Below are 12,720 nucleotides of genomic sequence, written 5' to 3'. Positions count from 1 at the left end.
GATAGAGAGCATCGCGTATTTCTAGGACAGGGAGAGGAAAGGAGCCGTGTCACACAGACTTTAACCCTGAGGGAGGCTTTGCTCACCACCCCCACCCCCACCCCCGGGTTAGTGTCCCTGTCCTCTCTTGCCAAACACAGGGATTCTGGTCCCAAAGCAACAAGAAACTAGGCAGAGCAGGTTTGATTTCGTGATCGCTCCTAAGGACCGTGGGGAGAATTCGCAGGAAGGTAGGACGAAAGCTGAGCTGGGTTGTGATGGAGTCGGAACCCAGGGGCCCCAGGGAGGAGAGCGGCTCTTCCCGCCACTTTGCCTGATGCAACGTGGCTTCTCGTGTCAACTGCAGAAGCTAATGTTTGCGTAGACCTCTGTGACAACTGGGTGACAGACGGAGAGACTCCATGCCCTGGGTCGGGGCTTGACGGAGATCGTTCCCACGGCAGGGTGGCGTTGGTGGGACAGTCGTGTGAGTCACACAGGAAGATCCAGGCCACCCTGCCTTAGAGGCTGCCTGGTGGGACCATGGCCCTCGGCACCTCCGTGTGCGGATAACCAGGTACAGTTCCCGCATTCCCACGTCACGAGTTGACCTTGTCATTCCACTCGGGTTCACTAGCCCTATTCCTAGGCAAGGAGGGTTTGCAGAAGAACAGATAAGGTAGGAGACGCTGCCGTGGAGAGCGAGCTCCTCGTCCTATCAGCGATGCTTTGCGTCCTCTGCCCTTTGCTGCCCCAAGGATGGTCCCTACAGCATCAGCTGAAAAACATTATCATACGCTATTAAATGACATCCACTTGGGTTTTGCCAAAGAAGAGCTTTCGAAGGAGCTAACCAGACTCCTCAACTTTCAGTGAAAGGCTCCCTGCCTTAGTCCCCGTGTGCACCGCACCCCAATGGGAAACCGTGCGGACAATCCCCTTAGTGGCTGATGGCTTGGCTCGCCCTTCAAAGAGTACCTTTGGGCCCCTTCACTGTGCTGTGGGTGCCACAGGGGCCCCCAGAGCTCTTCCCCAGCTCCTACTGCTCAGGAAGGGGGTCACACCCCTCAAAGCCAGCCGGCCACCCACTGCCATGCGCAAATTAATCTGGGGGCACACACACGTCCAGGCTATAACAACAAATAAAGACTAGAAGTTATTTGATAGGAGACAACACAGAAACTATCGCAACAGATATTTTAAATTTATCTACATGGGCACTTTGGTGCCCATCAATGGTTACAAGGTCACACCTTGCTACCTGACCTTGAATGCAAAGGAAACAGAGTGAAAAGTTTGCTTTTCTTCCTTGAGTGTGGATTAGAGAGCGTGAGACGGAGTGCGGGACTGCGGGCAGGGAGGGGCATGAGATCCCCTTTCCCAGGAACTGCTCTCAAGCGTCCAACGAAAGCGCGCACCTTGCAGTCTGTCTGGCCTCGGGGTCCTGCCCGAGTCACCAAGGGAACAGCCGTGGGTCCCTGTGAGCACCCACGCCGTGGGCAGCCTGCCTGGCACGGCTGTGCGCGCGCCTCAGTGTAGACATTTACTTGGGGGGCTGAGCGTAGTTTCAGGCACACCTGCATGCCTCCAGGTAATCAGGAGAAAACTCTCAGTGGAAGGGAAACAACATACCTTTGCATAATTGGAACGTGGTGCAGAGGGGGTAATTACCTCTTCGGAATGGAGCAGCTTTGCTTCCTGTTGGAAAGGAGGCAGACACAGTCGAAGGCCCTCCTTAGGGCTTCCTGCTGTATTCAATTAGCTTTCGAGAGGATGCTGGACAGGAGGCTCCGTTACCAGAGCCAGGATTTAGGAGATCCCGGAGAAACCCGTCCCCCTGCCCCGGGGGAGTGCCACCTTGTGATCGGGGTGGAACCCGAGGTGGGGAATGACGTGATCAGTTGAACTGGATTCGGCGTGTCACCAGGGCCCGGGTCAGACATGCCGCCTTCCCGTGCAGTGTTCAGAAGGGCACTGACACCGAATAACTCCTAGGGGATTGTGGTGAGAAGAGGGAGCACACAGCTCTCCGAAGGCTGAGCCCCCCAGCCTCTGTGCACTCGGCAGGGACAACGGCGCTGCCCACATGGGACCGGCTCGGGCAGCCGGCTGGACCTCGTTGGTTCAGGCCCAAGCTCATGAGAGCGGGAAGCAGTTAACTTCGAGCCAAGAGCTTCGTGTTTTCAGAAAATGGACCAGACGGCAGGAAGGAGTGCGGGTTTGCTTTGAGAGCAGGAAACAAAGTCTGGGCCAGCCGCAGGGAGGAGCACGGACATCTCCAGCAGGTCCTAGAAAGCTCAGGTGGCTGGGGGGGGTGGCCAGCGCATATGCCGTCACTTCCCATGCCCCCTGGGGAGGAAGCCCCCAGGGTGGGCCCCGCCCTGGAGTAAACCTGACCTGGGGCCAAAGGATGGAGGAGCTGAGCCAGGCGGCACCGGCCCAGGCTCTCGCCGCGGGACACTCCGGCCGGCCAGCAGCTCCTTATCTGGGTTCCCTTATCCCTCATACTCATTAGGAAGGGCCCGGCTCACTCTCAGCCTGAGGCTTCCCTCCTCCTCTGCAAGGACTCTGACAGGTGCATGAGAGATGGACGCCATGTATGTCATCTTACGCCATTGCAAGTTAACCTGCCTGTGTTTCTTTTTAAGGGAAACCTGCTCCCCGCGGACGCAGCTCGACGCAGTTAAAAACCAAGCCTCTAATCTTACAAAGTTGCTGGGGGAGTGATTGCTTCTGGACATCCTCCGGCATCGCTGGATGGCGGAGCGAGATGCCCTGTAAAACGGTATAACCACATGGCCTGAGAGAGGGCACGTTCCTAAAACCTTGTCTTCGCTTCTTCTGGCAGGACACGCCCATCTCCGCCCCTCAGCAAGGCAGTGAGCCTTCCGTGCGCGAACGAATGGGTGAGATCGCCGTGATGTTTTGTGCTTTAATTTCTTTGGATGGCATGGACATTTTTAACAGAGGTCACGGATGGTGATAACACACAAGATCCCAATAACGTGATAGCGGTAATCGCATCCGTGGGTAAAGAAACTGCACAGCCTCGTAAGCTTGGATAACGCTGACTCATGAAATTAACTCTGAAATGTGGGTCAAGGGACCCAGCCGATCAGCATCCCGCTGGCATGGGGCCCGCCTCATTTCCGCTCTGGACCTCAGGAAGCCCTCTGGGTGACCGGCCAGCGATGACACGGTGCAGGTGCTGTCCGGCAGCAGAGACCAGCCCCGCCGCGCAGGCTGCGGACGGCAGCTCGTCGGCACGTGTCCAGGCGACGGAGCTCGCCAGCTCCGACAGCCTTGGCTCCCACGCACTGCCCTTGACCATGTCGGCAAGGGGGTCCCTTGCTCTCAGCCCTTCTGGTGCTTCTGCGGGCGTAGCCGCCACTAGGAGACATACTGTTCCTGCTAATGTCCAGCCTGCCTCTGTCCTTCCCTTTCTCCGGATATATACTCACTGCGGATGAATAGCCCTTCAAAGCCAAGGCGGGTTTCCGGTTTTGCTTAGTGTTCTTCGGCCTCCTATTCTGCCCATTCTCTGTATTAGGCCGTAAATCAAAGCTGTTAACAACCATAATACACTTTGATAGATTATTTGCATAACTGGTTCTCTTAAACAAGAGACTAGCTCGCTGAAAACCTGAAATGGCGGGGAGGGGACTGAGACTTTGGCCTCCTTGTTTCTCCAGTATGGCAAATCGGTTTCAGTCCCAGGGCCTTTGCACATGCTGGTCCCTTGGACTTTGATGCTCTTCCTCTGAATCTCCACCCAGAGGGCCCCCTCAGGGCTCTGTTCAAGGGTCACCTTCTAAGAGAGAGGCCTTTTCTGGCCACCAAAGAAGGTAATGCTCCTGCCATTTCCCCCAAGCTAGCCTCTCTATACTGTGCCCTGTCCTATTCGTCTTCAAATCTTGTTTACTGACTTGCTTGTCACTGGAAGTTCTGTGAGTGCTAGGACGCAGGTTTCCTCCCCGCACTGCACCCGGTGCCTAGAAGAGTGTGCAGCACAGAGGAAGACACACGGTAAACATTGCTGAAGACACAAACGGTGGAGAAAAGAAAGGTTCTCAGGGACATGTTTCAAATACGCAGGCACATATAGTGACATGGCTTCTCAATTTGAAGACAAACACCTTCACAGTCAGACAGGGACGGTCATGCTTCTCTCTGTCTTCTAAGCGGGAAAAACTGAGTGAATTTCCGGGTCTACTGATTCTTGTCATGAATTAGTGTCGAATGAACTTCCCCATTGCCTCCGGGTAGCTGAGTGAGTGAGGGACCAGAGCTAAGGGTCTCCCACCAGAATTGAGGTTCACATGTCATCTCAGTCATTTTAAATGCGTGCATTTTCCCCTGAGAAAGCGGAGGTGTTCTCACAACATAAGCTCATACGTTGTTAATAGACCTGTCCCTGTGTGTATTTCCTTTCCAGCACTGCACAGGTCACAGTAAACACGTGTTAGTTAAACCATCACTCTGCTATGTGTAATGCTTTCGGTGCTTGTCCATGAGCACCACGACCCGTGGGACTAAGTCCTTCATTCAGTTCGGAATCATGCCGAGTTTAAAAATCTTTGAGAGAAAAGGAAACCTAATAAAAGGTATATAGTTTAAAAATCAAACCCCATGATCCTGTTATACAAAGGAAGCAGGTGTTTTTGAAGTCAGATCTACATACACAACGTGTCCCCCTTCTTCCTTAGACTGAGAGCCCTGTCACATTTCGGGGCGTGATGCTACCAGTTCCAAGTCTGTCCCGTAGCTTCTCCTGCAGCTTCTACATGTATCTAAAGTCTAGCCTGTGAGGCTCAACCAGAAGGTTCACTTATAAAGCAGCTGACTTCATGCCCCCTTCATCGTTTTTGTTGGAAAAGCACGTGTGATGGCTGGAGCTGCAGAAGCCACATTGGGCCATGAAGAAAACCTGAAGACAGAAGACGTGCACTGGAGATGGCAAAACTTAATGACAGAAGGAGCTGTGATCCTGGGAAACTTCATGAAATGTCCACATTGGGTCTCGTTTTACCTGAGAGAATAAACCCTTTGTTTGAACAATTGTTGTTTTGGTTTTTCTAGTCTAGGGAGCTACGTGTAATTCCTGCACACGTTAGGTATTGAGAGAACACTGGGATTAAATATCGGTCACTTATTATAATTCAGATGTATTTTAATTCCCTGAGTAAGATTATGCATTCATAAAGCTAGTAAACAAGGTAAATTTTGAGAAATAACGCACACATACAGTATAAGCATTCAAAACTGATGAGGTCACTTGGACCAGTGCCGTTGGACGTGTACAAGACAGGGTAGTCGTTTAGAATCTTCAGCAAACACTTGGTCCCTACCAGGTGTTGCGTTAGCTCTACCAAAGTGCGGCGGTGAAGACCTGGCACTCAGCGACTCGCTGTTTACAAGCTATGTGACCTTGAGCAAGCTGCACCACCTCTCTGAGCTCCGGTGCTCCGGATCACACTTAGCCCTTGAGAGTTTGTGAACCCAGAGAAGTGAGTAACCAGCTCTGCTTAGGTGAGTTGAAAATAGGTTGTGTTGTCACTAAGCCTGCTCACCCAATGTTTCTGGATCTCCTCCTTCTGGTCCATGGCGCTTCCCATCCCCTTTGAAGATGTGGACATAGCATGCGCTTGGGTCCATGAGAAATGAGCAGAAGTGATGACATGCCTCACTTCAGACTGTAAATTTTAAGGAACGGTGGACAATTTGCATTGTTTCCTACCGCGCAGTGGTCCTGGGAGCAAATCTGTGTGCCTCCATCCACCCTGGTCTCTGGTGACTACCGTAAGCTAGACCTCGCTCCTCCCTCCGCCGGCTCACGCTGGAGATGTCATTATGAGAAATACGCCTCTGAGATCCGAGGCGTGCTTCTCACTGCAGCATCACCTAGCTTATCCTGACAGGTCCAGCTGACGATACCTGTCTTGAAGCCGGCGTACAGGTTTCCAGGTGAAGAAGGCACCCTCCGCGCTCTAGGGCAAAGGGAACAGAGTCTTGAAAGGGTTCACACGGGTCATGAGTTCAGTGTAACTCTTACCAGCACTAGGAGCGTGCGGCAGAGAAGCAGAAGCTGAGTCTGGTTCGCGGGATGGGGAGCAGGATGTATAGTCTGTGGCAACTTTCATGAGGCCAAGTCCCCAGAAATGATTCAAACTCGGAAACCATTCAGCCAAATCTCTGGATTCAATACATTAAGGGCTCTGAAATGAGTCCGTAACCCAAGTCAGAATAAGATCAAAAGCGGAATGAAGTCCGAAAGCCACGAACCAGGACCGTGCAACACCGACGTGACACTAGTGCATATGCAGCGTAAGGAGTGGGTTAGACACAGTTGGAGGGAATTACTGACATGGAGAAAACTCTAGCCATAGTGAATACGGACGTGAAACAGGGAACAGTATCAAGACATTTACAGAGAAGGTAACGACCGGATATGAAGAAGCACCAGAGGTAAAACCCATCCAATAATCATTGTCCCTGAAGTACAAAACTCAATAAATTTCCAAATAAGAGGTTTCCAAAGGTATAATACAAGAATGTTTTCAACATGATTTCAAGCCCAGCAGGTCTTACCGGCGTCATTCTGTGTCCACGTGCTGAGCTGGGGGTGGCTCCCGGACTTCGGCAAGACTCGGGCGCGGACGAGCGGAAGGGGTGGCCGCGGTGGGAGCCGCGATGGGCCCGTCGAAGGCCATGGGCTGTGTCAACCAGGCTCGGGAAGTTGGACTCCCTGTAAGAAAACGGGCTGGGGGAGGGGCGGGGCATCTTTAACCAAGATGGAGAGATGGTCGCGCGCAGATTTCGTGAGCACCATTCTGTCACTTTGGCTGCGCCAGGCTTTGTCATCTCTCGACGTTGTATTACTGGCGGTCGTCTAGCAGTAGGACTTGATAGCGTGGGGTATGGTCAGGACTGACCTAAGACCCTGATCTCGTCCTCAGGTTTTCAGCCTTTACTACCGATTCTTTTTTTTTTTTTTTTTTTTTAAGATTTTATTTATTTGAGAGGCAGGGCGTAAGAAACAGCACGTGAGAGTGGGGTGAGGGGCAGGGGGAGAAGCAGACAGTCTGCTGAGCAGGGAGCCGACACAGGACTCGATCCCAGGACCCTGGGATCATGACCCGAGCCAAAAGCCAACACCTAACTGACCAGGCCACCCAGGCGCCCTTCACTGCAGATTCTTTTTTTTTTTCTTTTTTAAAGATTTTTTTTATTTATTCATTTGACAGAGAGAGAGAGAGAGATCACAAGTAGGCAGAGAGGCAGGCAGAGAGAGGAGGAAGCAGGCTCCCCGCTGAGCAGAGAGCCCGATGCTGGGCTCGATCCCAGGACCCCGGGATCATGACCTGAGCTGAAGGCAGAGGCTTAACCCACTGAGCCACCCAGGCGCCCCCCTTCACTGCAGATTCTTAAACACTTCCTGGCTACGTACTCACACGACAAAGTAAACGCACGTAAAAATCCTTCTCCTGTTCCTGCGCAAACCCAGTGCCGAGTAGCGTCCCCATCTTCAGCGATGCCAGGACCAGAAACGGCAGCGGCTCCATGGGCTTCCGGCCACGCCGCTCCAGGGGCGTCTGGGACAGCCGCCTCTGGCTCCCAGAGCTGAGTAAGGCCGGAGTTCGCGCGACCCGCCTGCCGCTCTCCATTCCCTTCGAAAACGTCCTACTTCTTCAGGCTTCCGAGATGTAAACTACAGTCCTCCCAGCGTCCGTATTGGCATTCAACAGTCCTCATTATTATTGAGTTATTCCTTTTGGGAAGTGAACGTGTTTCTCCCACGGCCTTTCGTCCCTTTCGCTGGTGCTATCTTCTTCCAGGAAGGTCGGTGACAAATCTCTTGTCATAGCCTCTAACGGCACTGATGGGGATAAATCACGGCAGCTCTCTCTTCCAACCCAAATAGTCCTTGCTTTTAGAGCTGCTGCAAAGGTCCAACGTTCCGTCCTTTGTATCCTGAGTGCTCACAACATAGCGTCCAGCAGGGTACGTAGCAGCGGAGAAGCCCGCACAGGACTGGTGGAGTGAGTCCAGGGTCTGGAACACAATTCTGCAAACACAGGCTGGCATCGCTGCTATGTCTTTGATCAGGCTAAACTCACCACTTTATTCCATGGGTACGCTGCTGGGAGCCCCCTTTCCGAAGCCTCCCGGAGATCGGGGGTACGTGCACCTTGAACGTAGAGGGCCTGTTTGAGGTCTACTTGCATTGGAAAGGGTTCTGATCACGGGTCCACTTTCTGCTGCCCGCATAGCCGCGGCAGCCCTGCCCTTCGAGACACCACGCCCTCTCCGAGCTTGTCACCAGCAGCCAACACCACCTGGTGCCTGGCGTGTCCCGGGATGCCGACGGCTCCTAGGCGCAGGGGCTGAGCCTCATTCAGTACAAACCAGCTGTGGGGACCTCCCTCCCCAGGGAACAGCATCATGATGGTCAGGGACCTGGTTCTGGTCCACGGGAGTGAGGTCTGGCTGTTCTGGGACCATTTGCATCCCTTCCAAAAGTACCCAAGGACAAGCGACGGTCTTTATTGGATATTTTGACGGGAGGAGAGGCCCTATGGGGCTAGCACACCCATCTTATAAGCACGAGGGGGCAGGTCTGAGAAAGAAAAACCAAGATGCCGAGCGTGGCTGAGTAGAAGGTGAGAAGGTGCGGGCCCCTGACGAGGCCAGGTAGCTGACTCAATAATCCAGCCCTGGACCCTTGTTACCAGAGATAACAAATCCCTTTACTGTTCAGTGGTTCTCAAAGGGCGGTCCCAGACCAGCAGCCCCCGCAGCCCCTGGGACAGTTGCTAGCAAGGCAAATCCTTGAGCCCCAGCCCCCAGATGACCGAAAAGAAAGTCTGGGGACCGACCATCCGGAGATCGGGTCTAACAACACTCGGGGTGATTCTGATCCGCCCGCGTGCTGGAGAGCAGACGTCAGCCACTGCCCGGGGTTTCTGTCATCTGCAGTGAACTCTGTCTTGTGAATACCCACACGGCACTTCACACCCCCTTTCCTGGGAAATGCAATCAATGTAACGTTTTTGTTCTACGTGGGGTCACCCGGGAATCTGTGACGTCTGAGATGGGCAGGCTGGAGAGAGGGGGCAGGGCCGCTCCGGCAGCGTTCTTGAGGTATAAGGAATTTTGTGAAAATTTAGAGCTTTTAGAGTCCCCCCCCCCCCTTCGGTGAAAGGAGTGCACTCAGAAAAAAGACGGGAAACCAACCAAAAAACCAACCAACCCAGGAGGCACAGCTCAGGTCAGAGGAGCCCAGAACTCTCTACACGTCAGGGCAAAGGCCATGAGTCACTTGAGGGCTGGGCGGATGCTAGGACGGCGTTCTAGCACGAAGTCAAGGAGGTACTAAGGACAGGCAGGCAGGAATCTGCCCGACAGCTCAACGGCGTCCTTCGGAGAGGCGGGAACGCACGCGGAACAGGACAGAGCCAGGCTGCAGGAGAGAAACCCTGGCCAGATCCCAGAGGGATGGTCACGTTGCCCAGCTGTCGAGGGCACGAGGCCACACGGCCCTGTCTCCCGGATCACTGCCAAAGCAAGAATCGGAGACTTCACATCCCGCCAAGTTGTATCCATCAAAGAAGCGCGGGAGGGCGGCACAGGGGAGGAGTGATGGAGAAGACACAGGGCACATTTCAAGGCACCAGTTATCATCCCTTGTCCTTCAAGCGGGGCATCAAAGCGCCGCTACGGTAAGTCCATTGTGCTGGCTTCACCCAAATGCTCGCACACTCATCTCCTCAGACCTCCCTGCGCCCGCGGACAGACAGCCTGCTCTGTACTGTCTGACCGGGGGGCCCCAGGTCCCGCAGGGCAGCTCGGATACCAGACCTCCGCGGAGGACGCCAGGCCGGGAGACCGGGAGCGAGACGCTTCTCCCAAGCTCACTACAGAGACCCTCCATGGGTCAGAACCACGCTCTTCCCAAAACCCAAAGAGGGGGATCTCCACCCTTCCCATCGTTCCATCCTACAACACTTTGCCTTCTCCTCCGAGTTTCTAGATCACTTTCAAGCGAATGCTCCTGGCATTTGCAGATTTTGGCAGTGAGTCCCCACTTCATTTGTGATGAGATCTTTTGAGTAAATCCATTTACCGGTTCCTACTTTATATGACTCTCCCAGAATGGCGACCATGACCTGCTCTTTTCATTAAAGTAGATTTCAGAGGCATCAGACCTGGCAGGCCATCTTCCCCCTGTGGCTAACGGGAGCCCCCCATCCCCGCCCCGTCACAGCATCATATGTCCCACCTCCATCCGGCCGTCCTGCCACCTCCAAGTCCCCAGACACCCCTACACGGAGGACGTCAGTCTCAGAACTTAAAAACCAACATTTAAAATCGTCTTCCCAACTGCTCCGGTTCTACTTGCTCAAAAGAGGGGACACCCACGTGTTGTATTCCTGTGACGTGAGGGTAACGTGGAGGGGCAGAAAAACTATTTCCAACAAGGAGGTCAAGTTGTTCTCGATAAAAATCAAGAGTCATCATTTTTATATTTTCTGCCTCCTAAATTGCGCTTGCCAGCCACCACAGTGACCCTGCCTCCCGGCTTCGGTTCACCCCTCTCACGCGGGCACGCCCAGGAGGCGGCAGGGCCAGGAGCATGAGTGTCGCCATCAGCCCGGACCCTGGCTCCTGGGCTCAGGGCTCCATTTCCCCACCCTCCCACCGTGTCATCTGTAAAATGGGTCGGGGGCTCGACCGCCGCGGTGGTGAGGGACTACAAAGGACTTGGTGTGGGGACGGACTCCAAACAGCGGGCAGCCAGCACGCCGGGAGTAGCCTGTGTGTTTGCGAAGTAAGTAACATCTTTGTTTTCCTAATACACTTCCTTTTCATAAGTTCTATCATTTGGGGACCATTATCAGGCTCCCGGGATGAAAACATTTAAATTACGAGGCATCAAAGTATTTGAAGAGCTCCGTGTTTACTTTTTCACTCTCAAACAGCAGGAGCGGCTTTACGTGAAACTCCACATCCAAGCGGAAGAAGACGTCCTCCAGGCGCTCATCTCATAAATAATGTATTTTATTTTATTGCATATGGCTGTTAAGGAGAGCATCCATGATCAATACAGACTAAGTACAATGCACTACTCTAGGCCCGTTATCGCCGTCTCCAGCATTGTCTCATCGACGCTTTATGTACAGCGTGGACAGTGGAAGACAGAGCAAGTAAGTCTTTCGTCATATCACAATAGCAAGAAATATATTTAACATCTTGATATCCAGAAACAATACGTAGCCAAAAAGAAAACACTGTTTAATAACTGTTAAAGTTTATATAGCAAAAAATATTTTAAATTTAAGGTAAGTCAGGCAAAATGTACAAAGACCTAATATACATTGTGAAGTTTTAGCAAACATAACATTTATACATTTTGGTTCCATTCTGTAAACTAAATTAAAAATGTAAATATTGCATATGCCTTTTTTTTCTTTTTTGAAATGTACAGGATAGAGGAAAATTTAGTATATTATCAACTTTTTATTCTGCTTGTTGTAAGCTGCGGTATGAACGGGAGCCACGGGGAAGGTGCCGAGACCTACTCTAAGTGTAGAGCCTACTCACCCACGCCAGACGTGCGCACGCTGTAGCCAAAAGGGTCCGCACTCAGTCCTACTGGACCGGGGGGGACTACATAGCAAACACCACCCACCGGTCCCGAGTCCCCAAAACTAAATGCAAATTTCAGGATGTTTTATACATTTTCATAAAGTGTATGTATCCTACACTGAAACTGACCTTTGCGCGGACATCGTATGGTCCATACCTGTTGCGATGTGTAATTTTAGAAAAGTAAAACTTTAAAAATGTTCTGGGGGATCACTTTACATTCAACTTTGTCTTGCAATACAATCCTCTGTTCTAGAAGTCAGCATGGAAGCAGGAAGACGTTTGCATTGCCATTAAATATTTTTTTAAGACATTGAATTTTTTTGGTCTTCCTCTTAAAAAGCCTCATTTTATTAATGCATTATTCTATAGTCATATATATCTATATATTTATATATATTTTTTCTCCAAAAAAAAAAAAAAAAAGCTCCCATCTCCAATGATTTAGTGTAACCTCTACAGGACTACCCCCCAGCACACAGGCACTGCAGATGTGCCCATGGGAGGGGCTCTGCAGCCCTCCGCCATGTGTCACGGGGGCAGCGAGGTGACAGGACATTCTGCTGGTCAAGGTCAGCAGTGGTGGGTAACACCTGCAGAAATCAGAACACTGCAAACACATAATGAGGGTAGTCTTGTTGGGAACTTTTCGACAAGTCAGATGTACCGTGAGGTTTTTCTTTGTCTCCTCCTTTTTCTTCTTCCCTTAACAACACAGGGGCCAGAACAGCTCTTCTACCAAGTTCTTTGCTTCCCTTGTCTTTTTTTGAGTTTTTGTGTTTTTTTTTTTTTTTTTAACTGTTACTCAGGACAGCCTCATTGGCTGACACAACAGCATCAAGTAAAGATAACACACTTTTTTTTTTCTTTTAAATCTGCCAAAGCTGTGACCACCGTGGGATCGCTAGCATGCCTACGTGAATTTTTGGTTAAAGAAATGCAAGCTCAAGGTTAAGGACAGCAGAGACATCTGAGCTTGTGAACAGGACCAAAGGCTTTTGCAGTTTGAAGTACCTACAGAAACATCTACAGAGAAGATTCAGCACGTCTGCTGAAGGTAAAAACAGACATTTACCCCTGCCCCAACCCCCCCCG

The sequence above is a fragment of the Lontra canadensis genome, unplaced genomic scaffold (genome assembly GCF_010015895.1).
Source record: "Lontra canadensis isolate GAN:19392208 unplaced genomic scaffold, GSC_riverotter_1.0 scaffold73, whole genome shotgun sequence".
Taxonomy (NCBI): Eukaryota; Metazoa; Chordata; class Mammalia; order Carnivora; family Mustelidae; genus Lontra; species Lontra canadensis.
The sequence above is the reverse complement of the archived record's forward strand: the minus strand, read 5'-3'. Positions refer to the sequence as shown.